Source organism: Fukomys damarensis, unplaced genomic scaffold (assembly GCF_012274545.1).
Source record: "Fukomys damarensis isolate Sample0158 unplaced genomic scaffold, DMR_v1.0_HiC HiC_scaffold_39, whole genome shotgun sequence".
Classification (NCBI taxonomy): domain Eukaryota; kingdom Metazoa; phylum Chordata; class Mammalia; order Rodentia; family Bathyergidae; genus Fukomys; species Fukomys damarensis.
Genome location: NW_022900951.1, coordinates 14,003,282 through 14,024,297, shown reverse-complemented (window position 1 = coordinate 14,024,297; position 21,016 = coordinate 14,003,282). Strand labels below are relative to the sequence as shown.

Sequence of the window (21,016 nt, the reverse complement as noted above, 5' to 3'; positions counted from 1 at the left end):
TAATAGCAACAATCATAAATTTATTGAGTGCTTGTTAGATGCCATGTACTAGTCTAAGTGCTCGACACGCTTTAAATCATTAAATCCTTACAACAACCCTATAAAGTAGATACCAATTATTGTATTAGCTCCATTTTATGCCCAAGAAAACTGGGGATGTGGCAATTGAATTCAAATTATGGTCACAACTTCCACTGAATTAAAAACTGGCAATAGGTATCTTTTCTGTTACCACATTCATTATAAGAGTATCGCAAAGAATGGTGCTTTCCAATTCTTTCCCAAATAATTACTACAGTCCCGCTCTTGTGTTTATTTCAGTCACGGGGATAAAAACATAATGGGTGCTAATCTCATTCCTTTCATCCCTGGTAGTTCACTTGGTCCATTGTCCCTTTTTGTCCTGCCTTTAAAACTGGGGCAGTCATACCTGACCACTCCTCCTCCAGCCATAAAGAGTAAAGGCAATACAATATTATTGCAAAATATTTTGAAAAAAAAATTGAACTCATACTAAATTATTATTCAACCCATAGGGAGCTGAGTGGTGACTAAGAAAAGAGAAAAATCAAGAAATGGGGAAGAAAAACAAGGAGGAGAGGAGCAGTTCCATAATGAAGCATGCCTGAAGACAAAAGCTCAGAGAGATTTGGAGATGCCAGAGGTTTATTTTGAACCTGGCCTGTCCCTGGTTGGCTCTAGGCTCCTTTGGGCAGGATTTATTTTGGTATCTCACAGATGGCTACATCAGCATCAAGTAATGATGTGGGTCATCAAAAGGAGTTCCTCTGGATTGTTTCCTGAGTCTTCACCCTTGTCTCTCATGGACATTTCCAAAGGCTCCTAATAGGCAATTTTCAGGTTCACCCGCATTGATTCTGATTCATGCAAGAAATATGCTCAAGCAGCTCGTCCAGAGCAGATCCCCCAGCCTATGGTCAGTGGTGTGTGTGTGTGTGTGTGTGTGTGTGTGTGTGTGTGTGTATCCTTACAGCATTTCCTGATGAAGAATCAGTGTCACACAGATGGCATTTGTCTTTTTCTCTTGAAACTTTTTTTTTACAGATTGCATTTATCTTCATAAAAAGAAAAAAAGAATAAAATTCAACGTGACCTTATTATAAACCATTTTTAAACACTGAAAATTCCCCCTTAATGATGCATTTCCAGGGTGGGGCTGATTTGGATCCTTTTTGAGTCAAAACTATAAACAGAGAATTCCTTACTCCTGGGTTGAAGGCCATCACGGATCAACTTACTGCCTGAAAATCTGCAGATTCTCCCATCAAATTGGTGCAGACTCTGAGTAGACTTGAGGATTTCCATGCTGTCACTTTTTAGGAAAACTTGAATAACGGCAGTCCAGCGTGCAGACTCCATTTGTTTGCCTCTGTCTTCTTTCCAGAGAGGACTGCTGGCCCACACTTTTCACCAAAATATAACTCCTCAAGGTACACTTCTTTCCTCACCTCTGTTCAGAAAGAACAGCATATAAGTGGATTTTTTTAACAACTTAAATAAATTTACAATCTCCTACATGTCTTTTCTGCATCCATCTCTTCCCCTGCCCTGTACAACACCATGAAATATACTGCAGGCAGGTTAAATGGTCCTAAAATAAATTTCCATATGTCATGTCACCACTCGAACACGTTCAGCAGCTCCCATTTGCTGAAAGGATAAATTCCCAAATCTCAGTCTTCAGAATCCTCTGACACACATCTTCCTCTTCCTCCTATTTTATTTCTCTTAACAATTTCTTCATCTCAACGCTTGACAGCCCTTTCCCTTCTACATGACTAAAATCCTTCAGATCTGTGATTCTCAGAATGTGGTCCCAGGATCAACAGCTTCAGCGTCCCCTGTGAACCGGTTAGAAATGCAAATGCTTGGGCCACAACCCAGGCCTGCTGACTCAGAAACTCTGGAAGCGGGGCCCGGTGATCTGTTTTCACAAACCCTCCAGTTCTAAGAACCCTCTTCATCTTGGATTTCACCTCTTCCCAGATGCTTCCCTGATCATCAAAACTTTTATCTAAGCTCTTAAAATGCTTCCATGTTTGCCTCCCTCATTTGGCAATCACCGTATGCAGCCTTGATTGCAGTTAGCTACCTTTTATGGAAGCCAAGGATAATTTTTGCCCCTTCTCTTTTCTTTCTTCCCCTCTTTTCTCCTTCTCTTTCTTGCTTTCTTCACTCTCCTTTTCCTTCCCCCTTTCCTCAGCCCCTCTCTCCCTCCTTTCCCCATTCCCTCCCCTTCTCTTCCCTTCCTTTTCATTTTCCTTCCCTTTCCTTCCTTCCTTCCTTCTTCCACCACGGGCCCTGGCACAGACACTCAGACAGCAATCATTGGTTATCTATGGTTAGGAGGTGAGCAGAGTTCACATATTTTGGCAGTGTCTTTCTAGCTTTGAAGTCTGCAAGAAAGACATGGCCTTCCAAATTTGTCCTTTAGCTCCCATGGCAGAAACAGAATACCCAAGCCCATGTCTCAAAGGCCCTCTTCTAACACTTCTTGAATTTCACTATTCTGGAGGCACTATAAATGATTAATCCAGACCACTGTCACATTAATTATCAGTCACTAAAGCAGGTCTCAGAAAAATATTGATTTACAAAACTTGTTGGCCCAGTTAGGCTACATAACACAAAGGGTTCCTACATGGTGAATGAGAAAGGTCAATCTGTTGAAACAGTAAATTCTTGTGGCTCTCCATCTACTCCTGCACCACTCCCCAGGGATGTTATCCTTTTCAGCATGGACAGTATCATGGCCAAACACCATAAGAGGGAGCTCCTCCTCTCTCAGAGTCCACTGGCAAAATGTGTCTCACAAAATGGACACTCAGGGCCCCACCGTTTTAGTACCACCTCCTTTTATTATTTCCTCCCTTATCTGCCCATCATGAACCCCATATTTCACTGTTTTCATTTATAAGGTAACCTGCTCTTAAATGTCATGACACCCAGAGACATGTTAAAAGGCAACTAGATAGCTAAAAGTTCTGTGAAAGCAGAGGGCAATGATCTTTGTGTGACATCTCTGTGGAAAAGCAGTTTATCGTTTTTATTCCATAATTTCTCTGACCTGGGGTGTTTCAACAGGATTTGTTAGTAGAACCCAGAGAAATCATTCTGACATTATAACCCCCTTAGAAGAGTGCACACTAAAACTTTTTCGATCCAGGCACCTACCTCAATAAAACTATTTTGAGCATGAACTACCAAACAGATATATGTGCTTCTAAATTATATTTGCCTTCTACTGCTCTAATGTATTATGTGCATAACGAAGCACATACACTAAAATAGTTTGAAAGATGGGAAAAATAAACAAATTTCAAAGAGCCTTCCAATAGTTGTCCTCCTATTATCATTAATAGGTGAAAAAACAATTCACAGTCACAGGACGGGTCGTGACACCAGCAGACACTGGCAGAGGCCAACCTATATCCCCTTGACCCATCCTAGTAGTCATCAGCAAGGGTTACTGTACAAGCAACTACTTTCATCTTCCCTGGGTGTCACCAGTATGCACTGGAGAGGCCTGAAGTGCTAGGGACCAAACCACCAGGAAAGACTCCCAACAAGTGAGACATGATATGGGAGTCAGTGGATAAGTATCTCAATTTCCTTCAGCCTCAGGGGTTGGTTTGGTTCCACACAGACTTTCAGAGGGCCTCAGCTGGACAGAGTTTTGTATGTGTAAAGTGGCAACCCACTCATCACCATATCCTGTATTGGCTTTCTTGCCTTTGTATGTCAATTCCCTACTCCCAAATAGTACTTCCTGTAATCACCTCCCAAATGAGATAGTTGCATATAAACCTTTGTTTGGGGGGACTCTAAACTAAGAGAGTTTTTCTTTTTTGGTGGTATTGGAGATTGAACCCAGGACCTTCACACTGGGCTACATCCCCAGCCCTTTTTCATTTTTCGTCTTGAGATAGGTTCTTGCTAATTCATAAGTTGTCCAGGCCGGGATTGAATTTGGGATCCTTCTGACTCAACCTCCCAGAGTGCTGGGATCATAGATGTGTGCCACTCCACCCAGCTAATTGTTCATTACATATTTTAAATTGTCTCTGATAATTTTCTATCTTTTAGTAATCCGATTGGAATGTCATCATTTTATTCAACATGGCTGATCCTGAGCTACTACCAGGGTAGGAGAATTGTCAGTGCTGTCAATTTTCCTGGTTTGGTGTGTGTGTATCAGTGGCAGTGTCTTGATCTGCGTGTATTTTCTGCAGGGACATTTTAAGTTACATACCCATTTTTAGAGAGTTTTTAGTTACCACTGGATAGCAGATAAACTTTAATTCTTTACAATATGCTGAATGGAGTGATTACATGAAGGCTCTACTGTCAACTTTTCCTCTTCCTAAGGAAACCTCAAAAACCACATGGAACAAAAGACCCTCATATGGGGGAGCTCCGGCACTGGTGGCAATTTATATATTAAATAGCAGTAAAACTGGACCTCTATCCATCTATCTATCTATCTATCTATCTATCTATCTATCTATCTATCTATCTACCTACCTACCTACCTATCTATCTATCTATCTATCTATGCATTTTAGGATTTGCTCCCTACACCACAGTGTATTATCTTATGCACCTTTGGGGTTTGACAAACCACTTTGCTAGAGAATCTAAGGCCCTGTCTAGGCATCCAAAGCCAAGGAGAGGACTGAGGCCAATAGAATGTGTGAGCTCACAGGGAACCTCTTCTCACCGTGGGCGCAGGGGTTGTGGCCATCTGTGCGCTATTTCTATGAGTTGAGGCCCATGAGTTCTTGAGTTATTGAGTTTTGTGTCTGAAGGAAGAATGAGGATTTAGAGACATGGAATATGTAGGTAGAGAAAGCTGGAGAAATTAGAAACAAAGATAAAAGCGAAGAGGGCAAGGTCTTTACTTACTTATGGTTTGTTTCATGACATGGTTTTAACCCTCGATGGAGAGAGGCACTGAGTCCAATATGGAAGGAGCCATGTCATGAGCTACTCTGGGGGGACTGAACACAGTGTTTTTGATTTGGGGCTCAGGTGACAAAGAATATCTCCCAGTGCAGAGGCGAGACGTTCTCTGGATGGCTACTGAAAACAGAATGTCTCTCTGCTGTTGCATCATGGCCTGTTCAGAGAGCATGGCGAGAGAATGAGCACGGTGGAGAAATGGGAGTCCTCAGCAGCAGCAGTAGCAGCAGCGCACTGGGGCCTGCATCACGCTTCTGAGCAGATGACATCAACAAGGGGAAGCCACTGTAGGAACGAAGGAGATTTTGATCACGGTGCATGATTGGGGCCTGAAGCTGCCATCCTGGTTAACAAGCTCCCTGTGAAATCCTGCCAGGGACATCCAGGAATACTCATTTGAGAGAGGGAGGACTTTTCCAGAAAGCCAGTGACTCTGAAGCAAGTGGAATTATGCGCCAGGAAGTTTGGATTAATTTGATTTCATTATATCCCCATGGAGATATTTGGGTTACAGTAAAAGTTTGGGTCCTTTTAGTAACAAATAAGCAAGTGATTACTGAATATTAAATCATTTCTCCACTTTGCTTTCGGATTGCAAAGCTGGCCACACTGCAGATAAAATAAAAATGGCTTTCTAGCCTGTTCACTTGATGTTAGGCAATATTTGGTATAGGGGAATATTCTGTAGCATCACCTGACGGTATGATATAGAGCAAATGAGGAGGGAAACTGACATTCATAGTGCTTCTTCTAGGCAGATTTGCAAGGACAGATGTGCTTCCTACTCCTCTGAGTTGCAGAATTATAGATGTTAGACCCTGCCCTATAAATGAGTGCATCATTCCTCATGCTGAATCATTTGTACATCGCTTGAATGATATTTTGTGGACTTGACCCTTAGATTCTTCCAAGTTGAGTAATAATTTATATTAACAGATTAATCCTTGCATCGGTAATTTACAAATCCAATCATTCCCACCCAAATCCTTGCCATCTTACCTCATATGGTCATGATTTAGTAGCTCAACTGCAAAGTGAGTTCTCAAATTACCAGAGCATCATAACTTTTACCATGAATAGTATAAGACAGGTAGGAAGATGCTAAGACTCCTGGAACCAGTTAAATCTCAGGCAGAATCATCGGCTAATGGCAGCATACATACTTTGAGATTTGGTTCACATTTTAGAATGCTGAGAAACTGTCGTGCTTAAGGAAATTTGTGGGGTGTGAGAGATAGTATCATACTATCTTGAAAGTGTCAATAGATTTTCCAAAAATACCTTCATCTACTTCCAGTGAGTTGTTTCCCATGGTTCAATATGACAAATAGTAACAACGGGCCAATCATCAAAATAGATACTTTTTTTGTACTGGACAGATAAACAGATCTAGTTTTTATTCGGGATGCTATCTGCAGTTTGGCTTCATTTTGGGGTACTTTCCCTGGATGGTTTTTCTTGAGGGAGGCAGGAACGAGAGGGGGAAGCTCTCTTGTCTTGAGTTTCTTTGAAAAAGAATTATATATATATATATACATATATATATATATATGTATATAAAATTTTTAGGGTGACGTTTTAGAAATCTGATGAAAGACTCAAATATATTTAATCAGAAAATTGCCAGCTTTTTATCAGAAATCCTATAGATACGATGGGGGACAAATGTGTCTCTTAAAATTTAAGAAAACTATTACTTATCAGAAATTGTCGTGGATAAATTCTAGAAGTAAAGGAAGACATAAATGATAGTTTCACAAACATCCAAATGCCAATAATAATTTCATATTTTCCCTGTAAGTGTAAGCACTCCACTTGGTAATTATCATCTCAAGATGAATTCATGAACATTAATTAAGTGCCCTCCAAGCAGCATGATTAAGAGGCAATTAATAATACACACTTAATACTAGTCAGATTTAGTAAACATTTGTTTCTATTCAACGTTTTTGGTCATTTGCCAGATAGGCAAAAGGTTAACTTCACTATTTCAGAATATCTTCTAGCAAGTGCTATGTTTTGAGTTTAAAAGCAGGGCCTTGGGAAACAATGTGCTGTTACCATGGTCTTGGAATGTCACAATCCTGAATTCTGTAACCATCCTGCAGCCGAATGCCCTAGAAATTTGGGGGAAGCAGCCTAATGCTTCAGATCCTCTAGTTTTTAATCCCGTCATAAAACAAATATAATAATAACCCCTCTCAGCTTCTTCATACTCTTTCTACCCTTGGCTTCAAGGCCGTTATTCAAAATCTTTCTAATCTCTCCTTTACTTTGCCTACTCTCAGTGGCATAGTTAATATATTTAACACTCGGAGCAGGTCATTTTTTATAATGCCCTTTCTTTCTATACCAAAATAATTTTATTATCAATCATGTAACAACCATAATAATAGTTTTTTTCTTGAATTGTTCCTTAGTTTTTAAATAACCAATTACCAATTAAAGTGAAGTTATGGTCTGGAGAAGATGGCTTATGTCCTGTTCCTCCCTGCTAAGTACAACCATAAACCTTGGAAAAAAATCAAGAGGCAACCAAAGGAACATTCTACAAAGCAAGGTGAGCTGCTTTGTAATGCCAGGCCTAGAGGAAGAACATAACAACTGGGCACCCTGTATCCACTCTCTCTAACAAAAGAAGGCCACTGAGGCCTGCTATTTGCAAACCCCCAACCTGGCAACACAAGACAGTCCAAGTAAATTCATTCCTCCACCAGATCAAATAGTGGTCCCTTTGACAATGCCTAGTGAGCTTCCAGTGCTCACAGTGGGGAAGAGTCATGAGTCCCACCAAACACAAGCTTCTTCCTCCCTTGCCAAATCTAAGACACCTAGCCACTGCTGAGAGACACTGCGTGGAAGGTTGGCACTGGCAAGACATGACAAGCTGCATAGCCCAGAAAGCATTCTTCATCCCAATGGACCAGAGATTCCCATTCTCCTTCTTGAGACACAACTTGGCCCTGCCTGGGGAAACCCCCTTGGTCCCCTTGGACAGCACCATCAGGGACCAGTGGGAATCCCAACATCACCAGATGAACCAAGCACACCAAAAAGCATTGTGATGGTTCTCATAATTAAATTATTATTGAAATTACAGTTCACAAAAGTCAATCAGGACCTATACACCAAACCTAAGCAGGGTGACTGCCTGCTAGAATTAAATATTTAAATAGGACCTAGAGACTCCTAATATAACATTAAAAATGTCCAGGGTACAAATGAAAATCATCCATCATATCAAGAACCAGGTAAATCACAACTTGAATGAAAAAGACTGCTGTAGTTTTCAGTGTAGAGGTCTTTTGCTTCTTTTGTTAGATTGATTCCTAGATACTTCATTTTTTTGGATGCTATTGCAAAAGGAGTTTTTTCCCTTATTTCTCAGTGAATCTGTTATTTGTGTATAAGAAGGCTATTGATTTTTGGGTGTTCACCTTGTATCCAGCTACTCTACTGAATCTGTCAATTAAGTCTAGAAGTCTTTTGGTGGAGTTTTTTGGGTCTTCAATGTAGAGTATCATATCGTCAGCAAATAATGACAGTTTAACTTCTTCCTTTCATATCTTTATTGCTTTAATTTCTTTCTCTTGTGTAATTGCTGTGGCTAATGTTTCCAGAACTATATCGAAGAGGAGTGGTGATAGTGGGCATCCTTGTCTTGTTCATGATTTTGACATGAAACTTTTCAGTTTGGGGCCATTTAATATGATGTTAGCTGTTGGTTTTTCATAGATAGCCTTTATTAAGTTGAGATAGAGACCATCTATTCCAATTTTTTGTAGGGTTTTTATCATGAATGGGTGTTGAATTTTGTCAAATGCTTTTTCTGCATCTATCGAGAGGATCATATGGTTTTTGTCCTTGACTCTGTTAATATAGTGTATTACATTTATTGACTTACGTATGTTGAACCACCCTTGCATCCCTGGAATAAATCTGACAAGCAGCAAGTAAATATATGAAAAAATGTTCCACATCACAGAAAACAACACTGAGATTCCACCTCACCCCACAAAGAGAATGGCTGCTATCAAGAAATCGCACAATAACAAATGTTGGCAGGGTTGTGGGGAGAAAGGAACCCTTCTCCATTGTTGGTGGGAGTACAGACTGGTGCAGCCACTACGGAAATCAATCCTAACAATGAATGTAACTGTACTGTATCCCTAAAATGTAACAATAAACTCAATTAAAAAAAAAGACAGTCAACTGATGGTGACAACAAAGAAATGAATCAGGTGATGGAATTATCTGAAAAGGAGTTTTAAACACCATAATTTTAAAAAATTTTAACAAACAGCAATTTTTTGGAAATAAATTTAAAAGTAAAAAATCTCATGAAAGAGATACAAGTTATAAAAAAGTGAAATGGAAATTTTACAATTGAAAAATATAATACCAAAAAAATTTAAAACTTATTGGATGGGCTTGATAGTGGAGAAAATATTTCAGCAGAGTAATACTCCACTGTGTATAAATACCACATTTTCTTTATCCATTCATCTATTGAAGGACATTCCATTTTCAAGATTTAGGTATTATGAATACAAACATAAATATGTATGTATTACCACAACATGATGTCTTTAACTCTTTGGGGAAGATACCTAGAAGGGAAATAGCTAGGTCAAATGGAATTTCTGATTTTAGTTTTTTGAGGGCTCTCCATACTGATTTCCATAATGGTTGTACTAGTTTACATTTTCACTAACAATGCAGAAGGGTTCCTTCCCCCCGAATCCTCACCACCATTTGTTATTAATTGCTTTCTGGAGTAAGATGAAATCTCAATATTATTTTAATTTGGATTTCTTCAATGGGCAGAGATATTGAACATTTTTTAATATATTTATTGGCCATTTGTACTTCTTATGATAAATATCTATTCATTTCAGTTGCCCTTTTTTTGATTGGGTGTTTTATCTTGTGGAATCTATTTTTTCTGAGATCTTTACATATACTAGATATTAGTCCTTTGTCTGGGGCATAGCTGGCAAATTTCTTCCAATTTTGTAGGTTGTCTCTTCACTCTGTTGGTTGATTCTTTTGCTGTGTGCAAGTGTTTTAATTTGATATGATCCTATTTGTTGATTCTTGGTATTATTTCTTGTGAAATTGGGGTTCTGTTCAGAAACTCCTTGCCTATGCCTATGTCTTCAAGAGTTTTATTTATTTTATCTTTAGCAGATTAAGTGTGGAAACAAATTTAAAACTCAATAACATTTATAATTATTCCAAAGAAAACAAAATACTTATGGCTAAAAATGAACAAAATATGTACACAATTTGTGCACTGCAAATTGCAAAATGCTGATAAAAGAAATACAAATACGAATCCTTAACAAATGGTGATATGTTCCATGTTCATGATTCAGAAAACACAACATAATAAAGATGTTATTTTTCCCAAAACTGATTTATATGTTTGAAGAAATTACTACCAATATCCTAGCAAAATTTCTGCAGATAGAGAAAAGGATATTCTAAAATTGAAATGGAAAGGCAAAAGAATTAGAATAACTCAAACAATCTTGAAAAAGAAGAAAGTGGAAAGATTCATTCTACCTAATATAATAATGTCTGATATTAATTCTTACTAATAGCTACAGTAGTTGAGACAGTGTTTGCTTAAGGAAGGATAAACACATAGATAAATGGAACAGAATAAAGAATCCAGAATAGACCCATACAAAATATGGCCAACTGATTTTTGACAAAGACGCCTGTCTTACTCACTTGCTTGTCAATGAAACACAATACTGACACTCACAACTCAAAGGAGGAAAGGTTTAATTTGGCTCACAGTTTGTAGAGGTTTCAATCCATAGTCAGCTGGCTCCAAGGCAGGCAGCTTGGCAGAGGAGAAACAGTTCATGGTGTGGCAGGCAGGAAGCAGAGAGAGAACAAGGGAGGAGGGAGGGAAATAGACCCTTCCAAGCCTCGCCCTCAGTGCCCCACCTCCTCCCAACATGATATTTAGCTATAAAGTCATGCGTACTAATCTACTGATGTGCACCATGCCCCCATGATCCTTCAGCTCCCAAAAGCCCGACCTACCAGTCCATGAGGCTTTGGGGAGACATCTACATAGAAAGCATTACAGTGCTAAAGCAAAGAAAAAAACAAAGGGTAACCTTTTCATAATAGCACTGGAACAATTAGAATTCCTTAGGCAAAACAATAAAACCATTTGCTCTCTGAAAGACCATGTTAAGAAGATGATATGAAAAGATACTGACTGAGAGAAAATGTTTGCAAATCACCTATCTGACAAAAGATGAATACCTAGAATCATTAAAGAACTCTCAAAATTCAATAGTAAAAAATAACCCAAATAATAATGAACAAAAGACATGAACAGACATTTCACTGAAGAGGACACAGAGCAAATAAGCATATGAAAAGGTATTCAACATTATTAGCTATTAGAAAAATACCAATTAAAACTACAATGAAGTATTACTATGCACCTGTTTTTGTTCTCATTGAGTGTATTGGTACATTTTAGGTATACAGTAGAGTTACATACTATGCACCTATTAAAATGTCTAAAATAAAAATGGCTCTAACATCAAATACTGGTGAGTATATGGAGAAACTGGATCACTTTATATAGCATACGAAATGTTATAGCCACTCTGTAAAAACAGTTTGATGATTTCCTAAACATATAGGCCAGAGATTTAGCTCAGTGGTTCTGCCATCTGCCTTGCAAGTGCAAAGTCCTAGTTCGATCCCTGGTACCAAACCAAACCAAACCAAACCAAACCAAACAAAAAAACCTACTCATATAATTATCTTATGATTCAGCAACTAAACTTTGGGAATTTATCCTAGAGGATGAAAATTTTTGTTCACACAAAAACCTGTAGATGAATGTTCATAGCCATAAGACCCAAAGATGAAAACAATCCAGATGTGCTCCAACAGATGAATAGTTAAATATGCTATGGTGTCTAAATCCCATGGAGTATCATTCAATAATTATAAGGAACAAGCTGTCGATAAACACAACAGCATGGATGAATTTCCAGGGACATCCTCAGTGAGAAAAGCCAGTCCCCAATTTACATGCTGCACAATTTCACCCATAGAGCATATTTTGAAATGGCACTGTAGAGTTGGAGAAGAACATGGTGGTTAGTGATAAGGTGGAAGAGAGATGAGTAGCTGACAGTAGGGAGGGTCCTTATGTTAAGGGAAATATTAACTAGCTTGATTGTTGTGTGGATACACAAACTACTCATGCAATGAAACAGCACAGAACCAAACACACACACACACACACACACACACACACACACGCACACATCACACAAATGAATAAAAGTAAAACTGGGAGAAATCTGAGCAAGATTGGCAAATTGTGTTCTTGTCAATATTCTGGTTGCAATATAACACTATAATTTTGGAAAATGCTACCACTGGGGAAAACTGGGTAAGGAGTCCAGGGGATCTGTGTTACACCTTATAGCTGCACATGAATCTATAAATATCTCAAAATAAAACATCTTATAAAAAAGGTAGAAACAGAGCTGAAAAAAATAACTGAGAGCTCATGAATAAAATCTATTAAATATCAGCTTATTATTTGCTAAAACATCAAGCGCAAATAAACAAAGGATATAATATTAAATAGTATTGAGACAATTGGACAACTGCTTGGAAAAGTGATATAATTAAAGTCCCATCTTACAACAAATGACAAAAATTCTAAATGAATAGAAATGGAATTATTTGGGGAGTACTATTTTTTTATCTAAATAACAAAAGTCATTACAACACAAAGGATGGACAAATTTAACTTTACACAAACTTAAAACTTATCTATGCATAATAATAGCCCAAATTCATGGAACAAAAAGGAAGTGTGGCGTATATTTGTTGCCATTGTGATATACATTTATTTTGTATTAAATAAAGGACTCATGCATACTAATCAGATGCAAACACTATGATTTAATTAAAAACTAGATTTAGGCAATAAACTGGCAATTCCCTTAGATATACAAGTAGCAAGCACACAATCAAAAATGGCCCATTTCCCTAGTAATCAGAGAAATACATTTTAAAGCACAATGAGACAAATAGTACTCATGAGGCATGTGTTCTCAGATCTCATATTTTGAGTGGTAAATGGAATATCCTTTTAAAAATCCATTTGTTAACATGTAAATATTTATGTGCCTACTCCAGAAATATTAAAGCTATGTGTTTATTCTGAGAAACAATGATTAATTAGGAACATTTATGTACACAAAAATTCTAATTATAGTATTCTTTGTAAGAGCAGTAGTTGGAATTACTCTACACTTCCAATAGTAGGGGAAAAACCAAGTATATGGTAGCTTAATAAATTTGTAAGTAACCATTGAAAATGTTTATTGTGATTAGGTAATGTCATTAGAATGCTGTGGGAAACTGCTTATTATGTGAAGAAATTAAGAGACAAGATCAGGACTAAAATTATATGTAATATTATTTCAGTTGAATAGATATTATAAGAGAAACACTTGAACAAAATACACAAATCACTGAAGGTGGTCATGATTGAATGTTTACACTGAGGCTAGAATAGCCTTTTATACTTCTGCATAATTTAAAAATGAAGATTATAATAAACAATTCATTTTTAAAGAATAAATTATATGTATTTTCCAGGATTTATGCATTAATTGTGAATTTTTCTAAAGCACTAATGTATTTTTCAAAAGGTCACTTCTATTGCACCTAAAATGTCTCTCTCCAAAAGAAACAAAGACCCATCTAACAGAATGTATAAGAGAAATAATCCAGGATGAAGGTGACCCACAGTTTATGAAACATTCCTGTTAAGTTTGGAGTCCGTTTAAAGTAGGATATCATCGAAAGGTAAACTAACTGTATCCCATGCACACAGCAATGTGGGTATCAGAGACTGGGGGGAGGGGGCTTCAGTGGGTTGGTTGTATGGTAGAGCTATGTGTCCAATGGAAAGCTTGAGAGCTCAGCAGAGAATTGGTCTCAGAAGCCTGGTTCTATGGCTGGGGTCAAGTGGGAAGAGGTCTTAGAGATGATGTTCGGTGAATGCTGTGCCTTTTTGGGTGAGTGATGCCTATTGTGCTCCAATTAGGAATATGAGAAGCTTAAATGAGAGAAGCCTGCTTTATCTTAGATCCAGCACACTGGTAGTCTGGCTCAGAAGTAGGACAAGAATAATCCTAGGGATAAGAGAATCAGAGATTCATCTGAGAGGGGTCAAAATGAACAGGGGTAAACTATGAGCAATCTTGTGACAGCAAGATTTGACCTGGCAAAAAGAGGCCACAAATGTGAAGCAGAGTGATTAAAAATGCTAACCAGCCTAGACAAGACATGTTTTACACTTGCTCTCTTTTCCTCCTTTGACAAAATTGTCCCATTCATAGGGGCTGAGGGTGTAGCTCAGTGGTAGTGTGCCTACCTAGCACACACGAAGCCCTAGATTCAATCACCTTCCAAAAATTCACTCCATTTATAAATTCTATAATTTGAGAAATTATTTCAGGTGAAGACAAATGAAACCCCTTTGTATTAGACATTGATGTCACTTTTCAAAAGTGAATGACTTTACAACTCCTTTTATCTCTTGAAATTACAGCCATGGATACCTTGCCAATTACACTGGAGAGAATAAAAACCATCATGTGCATAGGTGGCCTTCCAAGTTCAGCAGAGCTGGGAAGGTGGGATGAGTAGGGGAAGGGTAATAAGGGAAAAGAAAAAAATGTGAGATAATGAAAATATGGAAATAAAGTGTTTGTAGATGGGGAGGGGAGGAGGGGGTGAAGGGAGGGCAGGAACAAGGGGAAAAAAATGAGAACCAAGACTTGTGATGTAGAGGTACAAGATCCCAACAATGAATGTAACTGTACTGTATCCCAAATTCAGCAGAGCTATATATTTCAACCATGTGTTGGCTTGTATTATTTTCTTCACATGCTTTTAAAGTCAAATTATGACACCAGTCACTGCTCTACAACTTCCCTGCCCTTGCTTTTGTTAGATTTCTTGACTCTAGAATGGTCCCTACTCCTGGGACTGGACTAAAATAAAACAAAGACAGCCCTGTTGTGGTACATATATCTTAGGAGGCTTTCAATTGGCAGCAGCAGCGATCTGATTCAAGGTACCTTAACCTATAAAGTAATGTAATAATTGATATAACAGAAAATTCAAGGTCAGGTGGCTCTAGAGTTGGTCATAGTAGTAATTTAATAATGTGGCCCCATGTTCCTTCTCCCTTTTGATTTCACTGCCTTCAGCATTGCCTCACTCCTGGACCTGGTTCCAAGCATCCCAGTGACGACCCATCCTGATTGGCTGGGTAGACCCAGTTATGTTCCTTTACCTGATACAATTATAAACAGCAAGCGCTTCTACTCCCAGTAGTGTCGTGATTTACATGATCAGTCATTATACAGTAACTTGCATAGTGGTTTTGCTGCCAAGTGCTGCTAATGGGGTTGCACTATCCTCACCTCCACTGGGAGAGGGTGGGATGCCCTCCTGGAGAGGAGGAACTTACCAAAGAGCCTCCAGCAAATCTTTCCTCTCATCCATTTGACCCAAATTATAGCCCGAGAGATGTAATTTTTCTGAGAGCAAATACATCCACCTTAAAGCTAGGATCAAATTCTAAGGCACATAATTTTCACAGGAGAGGGACGGCTATCTGAACATTATGTTTAGCTGGGAAAGAGAAATGAAGAATACAGAATGGACTGCCACAAGCAAATCCCTTTATAATGAGCCTGCTTCTTACTTGTGATAATTTCCCCAAAATTTCTGTGAAATAAAATGATGTACAGATTGTGAGACCAGACAGGGCCACACCTGAATTCTGAGAGACCTTAATGCAGGGGAGAGGGAGTATTTCATTATTGGCATTCTAACCTGTAGCTTACTATCATAAAGTGATAGCTCTTTATGCTTATTCTTGCTCAGTGGAAGGGCCCACTCAAAAATCTTCTGATTTAGTCTTTGCTAATTTTATCAAAAAGGTGCCATACAATTCATATGAAATCCTCAAATGAAGAAGATTGAAGCCCCCTCACCCCATCCCATGCAAACCACACCAGAAATCTCCATTCTATCAAATGTCAAAACCTTTTCCTTACCCCATGGGCTATACATATTCCTCACGTAAAAGTGTAATTCAGGCTAAGCTGTTTCTCAGAATGGGTCACACCCTCTTTCCCTAAGCCTGGGCTTCATTTCAATCCTCAGTGTTTTAATTACCCCTTGCATTTTCTTCAGCATTATCCCTTTACGTTGCTTTGTTCAACATTTGTCTTTTTGCATTGTGATATTTCCAAATGCCCACCTTCTTTGATAACCCAGGGATATTATTAACCATTAAATATTTTTAAAGGAATTTTCAACTTCAAGTACATTTTTTAACTTCAGTAAAATATAGACCACTTAAGACTCTTTCGAAAGCAATAGACCATTTTCCCCAAACACATCCAAACTCAAGAACACTAAACAGTCCTCTACAACTTCCAGGCTTTCGGGAACCCCTTGAGAACCCCACATGCTATCCATACAGGTCAAGTTAAATCAAGTTGCTGTACCACAAGATGGTGGGCTCAGAGACCACTCAATTCACACATGTCTTCTCAGAGCTCATCAACACCCACTGGTTCAAACTCCACTCAGGGCCTAACAACTCCAAACTCTAGGTCTCCACTTTGATTTTGAACTCCACACTTGCTCTTCCAGTGCCTACTGGACATCTCTACGTGACTACCCAACAGGCACTTCCAATTCAAAATGTCCTAACAGAAGGCCCTGGAGGTCACACTGATGGTTGCCTTTTTAATGTGCTCCTCAGACATTCAGCTGCCAGGACTTTCTCTCTATACTGGAGAAAGACCTTCTGCCTATGCTGGTTGGGAGGTCACAACTGCCAGAAAATCAGCACCTCCTCCACAGTCCTCAACTACCTTCCTTGTCCTCAACTATAGTCCTCAACTACAGATCCTTGTTTCAGTATCTGCTTCTGGGGAACCAATGACATTCATCATCTCCATCACCAAGTCTGCTTCTCCTCTTAGGGACCTCTATCTAATGATCACACCCCACCCAGCCCCATCACCCGAGTCATCCACCGTAACTCCTGTTTCTTCCATCATTAAGCCCTGCCAATTCTATATCCCTAGTACAACTTGACTAAAGTTCTACATCCCTCCTAGTACCACCCTGACTTGAGCTTTCATCGTTGCAACAGCCTCTCTTACCTGGTCTCCCTGCTGTCAATCAATCTCATCTCCTTCCAATTCACCCTCCATACCAAACACCAGAGTGCTCATTCCTCAATCCAAATCTTCCCTTGTCACTCCATTGTTTAACAACCTTCAATAGTTCCCATCCACTACAAGAAAAAGCTCCTTTAAGGGACAAACCAGGGCCTTCAAGTGATTCCCAGCTGCCTCTCCCTCCTCCCTTGCTATTCCCCACAGCCTGCACTCCAAACTCACAAGATATTTGCAGCTTGTAGAAAGAACCTGCTCTGCATCCACGCTTCAGTGGCTTCTGTTCCCTTCACTAATAATACCCTTCTTTTATGCTGGAAAACTCCTGTTTATCTATTAGTGCTCAGTAACCGTCACCAACTCTGGTAACCTTTTCTGACTTCTCTGCCCATGCCATTCCCTACTTGCCCAGTATAGCCATGGGCCCACTCCCTGGATGTTCACCTAGCCCATTTCATAACTCATGTGCCACAGAGCATCGCAGTGTATTATTAACAGTTTATTTACTCATCTGTGAGAAAGCTGGAGTCAAAACCATGTATTAACCATGTTTCTAACCAAAATCTTTAGCTCAGTGACTGGTAAGCATGTGAAAACTAGAAGCGATGCTGTGTTAAAGAAGCAGAATACAGATGAAAGCATCAGATCTGACATGAAACATTTCTTGGATCCTTATTTAAACCACCAAATATTAGAATTCCACATCTCAGAAATCACCCAGACTCACCTTGGAAAACTTTTGTTGTTCTTTCCTGCTGTTTGGGGATGTACTTTCTTCCCTCCATTTTCTTAGCCACTTCTTTCACTGTATGAACACATTTCTTCCAGATTAATAGTCCATTTTGCCTCAAAGCACCTTCTGTTACCCCCTTCCCAAATCCATTCCTGCCCTTTATGGGCCCTGTATTTATTCTTTGCTCTGTAAGGGCAGTCACAGTGGAAATGCAGAAGGTGCCATTGTATATTGCTTTGGGAATGGGGCCATGATGCCTGCTTATTATGCATTAGTCTGAATTGATGTAATATTTTCTGAAAACACAAGTGCCTCAAAGCAAATATGAACCACAACTGCCTCAACTGCCTGAAAGGATCAAACATTAACCTAAGGTTGTGATGAGGCCAACCAAAGAAATAGGCTAGTGTCTTAGTTAGTTTTCTCTCATTGCTGACACCCAAGTTAGAGGGGGGAAGGGTTTATTTAACTCACAATTTGTAGGGATTTCAGTCCATAATCAGCTGGCTCCAAAGCAGGGTGACACAAGGCAGAGGGGCGTCACAGAGGAGAAACAGTTCGTGGTGCCCACGTGGTAGTGAAAGCAACAAGGGACCTTGATAGCATCTTCGTGCCCCTTTTTTTCTTATCCAGACCCCGGATTAGAGTGGTGCCAAACCAATCAGTGGGCTGATTTACTACTCACACATCCTTCCCAGTGCCACACACTCTAGATTCAGCCACCTCTGATAAAGCCTAGGACTGCATGAGGCTTTGCGGGGACATCCAGACACAAACCATAACAGCTAGTAAATGCCTTCCAGGCTATCAACCCCTACTTTATACACACACCCTCTCAACACACAAAACCTTTATGGATTTTTCATCCATGAATTTGTCCAATTATAATTGCCCAGCTGGGTTTTTAGTTGTACTCAGGCTAAGTCCCAGCAACTGAGACTTCACATACCTGATTGAATATCTCTGAACAGTTACAAGACCTATAGAGAAAGTCTTCGGTTACTGAAAGGATTGAAGACAGTCATAGACAACTATTTCCACAGGTTTCATTACTTACTTGAGACTAATTTGAAACCCCTAAGGCCGGAAACAAGCAAGAACTAGTAGTACTTACTGTTGGTATTCGTTATCAATTCTCATACATGCAGTGTGGGTCTCTCTGCCTCTGTGTTGATTGGGGTCTTCTTAATTCATCTCTTCTCTTTCAAAAGAAGAAATTCAGCACTGAGGATTGGTACTACCAGGGCTGAATCCTACCACACACAGTAGATACAGTGCCTAGGGGCCCACAGTAGTTTGGGGACTCAGAAATCTCTTAATTTCTTTTAAAATCAGAAGGGAAAAATGATCCTTTAAGTTGAAGAAAATGTTTTAACATATAATAGTACATCTGTCTTTACACTAAAGCAATTGTAAAATGTAACTTTTAGTATCTTTTTGTGGAGGAAAGAGTCCACAAAGGCAAAAGTGCTCACAAGGCATAGTTTGGCCCCAGTTACTACCACATTAGGCTTACATCACATTACTGTTATATTAGACCCTTTCAAATATAAGTTCAGATTCTCATACTAGTTAGTTTATAAAGTGGCCAGGCAGCTATAAGGGTTGATCAAAAATGCAGTGAATGCTTAATTTTAAAAATTATTATAGCAAAACACACATTGCTATTAACCCCCCCCAAATTGTTTCCTCTCACTTGGAACACACTTATAGTTCTTGCCCCTTTGTCAAGCAGTTCTGTAAATCCACTTTTGTGTATACCTTTAGGAGGTATGATCAAAAATACAATGAGTGCTGCTGCTGAGTGCCATCCAATGGACAGGTACATTCATAAAAATATTATAGTGTATCATCATCCACCTTATTTACCCGATATGGAACTGTGCAACCTCTAGCTCTTTCTCGAAGTCAAAATTACCATGCAAGGTAACCATTTTGGATGGAAGCAACTCAAGAAAAGAGGAAACAGGACTTCCAAAACTGCTTTAGAAAGTGGCAAGAAAGATGGGGTGAGTGTGTTTGAATCAAAGGTGGGTATTTTGAGGGGGGTTAATGGCAATGTCTTTTACTGTAGTAAAAATTTTTTAAAAAGTCAATATTCACTGTATTTTTTCAATCACACCTCGTAATTATTTCACACTCTTGTGACTGCTCCAAATTCTACAAAAGAGAAGTCATAATTGATACAGTGTTGCAACTTCAGGGAGTCTGAGTATACAAAGAAAATCTAGATTCATACTGTTCTCTTCTGGTTAAATTTAAGTCCTGGGCTCCCTACCATTCTCTCAACAATCTTCCTTCTATTTTGATTAACAGAAAAATATCTCTATATCTTTAAGATATAATTAAACCAGTAGAGTTGCTTCCCCTGCTTTCTGAAAACACTTTAAAGATTTATGTTTAAAACTTTTTAATGATACTATTGATACTATAATTTATTTACTGGTCAGCAACCATACAGTCATCTTCTCTCCGGTTCCTAGCTCAGTGTCTGGCAAACACTAGGTGCTTTAAAAATGCTAGATTAATACCTGAATAGCCTCTTGAATGGAAATCAAATTCTATCCGTGAAATAATTTTGTCTTTACTAAGCTCCTACTTGGTGAGAAGAATCTTCAACCTGTATCACAACCGGCTTTTAGGGTGATCGCTGATTCCCATCTCCCCTACTTGCATCAGCCAACCCCTTCCTCTCTCAGGGGCTCTGTTTCTTTCTCTTCATCCTGAGATCTGGAATGGTCCCTAGCTCTCAGCGAGGCAGCAGGGTCTCCACTCCTGAGAGCGACCCGGGCGCGTGTCCCAACCCACCCACCTAGTGGCCCCGGGCTTCCCTTCCTCCTGCCTCCTGCCATCCCGCGCCGCCCACAGCCACGCCCTCCCCGTGGGCGCGATCACCTGTTCTTCCTCTGCTGCCTCCTCCTCGGGTACCGTTTCGCCCCCCTCCTGCCTCCCCTCCTCCGCCACCTCCCCCAAGCCCTCCCCTGCCCCGCCTCCTCCCACCCCTTGGTGTATATAGTAAAGA

General features: G+C 39.4%; 1 long non-coding RNA gene across 2 annotated transcripts; it reads right to left on the bottom strand.

Moving 5' to 3' along the window:
* Positions 1-252: 252 nt before the first annotated feature.
* LOC104875902 lies at positions 253-20,911 on the bottom strand. Of its 2 annotated transcripts, none has more exons than XR_004515874.1 (3): positions 19,109-20,911; positions 17,989-18,066; positions 253-1,471 (listed from the first exon to the last, which is right to left on the bottom strand). It is a non-coding gene; the product is annotated as an uncharacterized LOC104875902 (long non-coding RNA). The 2 variants fall into 2 exon arrangements; XR_784198.2 differs by lacking the exon at positions 253-1,471 and adding an exon at positions 4,668-5,268.
* Between the last annotated feature and the right edge of the window lie 105 nt (positions 20,912-21,016).